Raw genomic sequence first — 1,612 nt, forward strand, 5'->3', positions numbered from 1 at the left:
GCCCCCCCCCCCCGGCATTACTGAAAAGTGAATCAGTCTGGAAGGGTTTACTTTAGAGTTCTGTTTGTTGAAGGACATGGAATGAGCTGATATGTATACATATATTAACTTCATTTGGATTTGTCTTCTCTGTGAATGACAAAACAGTTCTTCTTTGTGGTCCATTTCTGCCCATTTGTTTTGGTAGCTTTGTAAATCTAATTTGGAGACTTCTCTTCCCACTGCATGCCATCTGGGTCTTTTTAATTTACGTGTTTAATATCTCCCGTTTACTGCTCTTCTTCGTAGCTATAAACATAATGACAATAAGCTAATAGGCCTGCTAAACTGCTCTGGCAAGGAAGCATTGGCTTATTGTGAGAATTTACTCCTCTCTTGAAGTGGGAGAGGTGTGATTCAGTAGGGAGGGAATTCTAATGGAAGAAGCTGAAGGGGGAGCTTGACTAAGTTTAGGACCTGGCATGTGCTTTTTTTTAAAGCAAACTGGTCCTTCATAAAAGAAAAAGAATTGGTGTGACAATTTTAGAGTCCTAGATCATACTAAGGCAGTGTCTCTTGGTAATTAGAACAAGGTAGAGAGACTCTCGTCATCCTCATCTGAATGCCACTTGCTCTTGGCCAGATGACAGAACTGCTCTGTGAGTGGTAGTTTCTAGGAAGACTGTAGTAAGTTTGATCACAAGTTTTCAGACAAGATAATGTTGTTTGGCAGATCTTGTCTTGTGCAACCTCCCGCTGAGCTAGTCTTGATGTGCCTGCGAAAAGGAGAACTTGTATTTAGACATACATTTCATGCAGTCCATAGAACAAACACTTTGAATCTAAGATGTAATAGTTTGTACCTTGAAAGCATGGTGAGATGCTTCTTAAGCTTTCCCTTTACTCTATCAGACTTCCCTACAAGTTTCACTGCTGCTAACAGCATTTCGGAGGTACTTATGTGTTTTAATTGAACAGATACCAACAAAGTCCATATTTGACTTTCAAAACACCAAACTCACTTATTTTTCTCTCTTACTCACTTTTATAAATGGGTAACTTCATTGTTCTCTCCCCTACTACCTGCTGCTAGGTAGTGTACATTCTGATAGCTTTTAGCATGTTAATCTATGTGGACAGGTCTTGAACAGCTGGAAAGTTAGACACAGACAGCTGTCATTTGGAGGCAGAGAAGTGCTGAATTTCTTCATGTCTACGGACAGAGAGAGCCATTCAGGTTTTCTCTGTTCTATGTGGAACCCTATGTTGTTTAACACTTTGGCAGCATTTTTTTTATTACTTGGGTGTGTTACATGTGTTGTGCTCAAATTTTTTTTTTCTTCTTGAAACTCGTACCATTTGTAATTCAAAATGACTTATTTTTTCCCTGTCAAAATTGATGTTAATCATGTAACACTAATAATACAGAAACCCAGCCAATTCAAGTAAGCTGAAAGGGGATGATTCCCTGTCACCCCCAGTGTCTAGCTTCTGGTGTCAAAATGAAGTTAATCTACTGGGAAACACCTAGAAGAGGGAAAGGGTTTTTTTAATATTAAAAACAAAACCAAACCAAACCAAACCAGCCTCTTGGTGACTTTGAACCAGATGGTTGGGTAATTGTCATGATGAA

General features: G+C 39.1%; 1 protein-coding gene across 3 annotated transcripts in view; it reads left to right on the forward strand.

The window, feature by feature from the left end:
- The window catches only part of LMO1 (LIM domain only 1), a 111,382-nt gene that overhangs the window by 6,562 nt on the left and 103,208 nt on the right, over nucleotides 1–1,612 (forward strand). The gene's annotated exons all lie outside the window — the stretch shown is intronic.

Source organism: Gavialis gangeticus, unplaced genomic scaffold (genome assembly GCF_001723915.1).
Source record: "Gavialis gangeticus isolate Ggan-Ray unplaced genomic scaffold, GavGan_comp1, whole genome shotgun sequence".
Lineage (NCBI taxonomy): Eukaryota > Metazoa > Chordata > Crocodylia > Gavialidae > Gavialis > Gavialis gangeticus.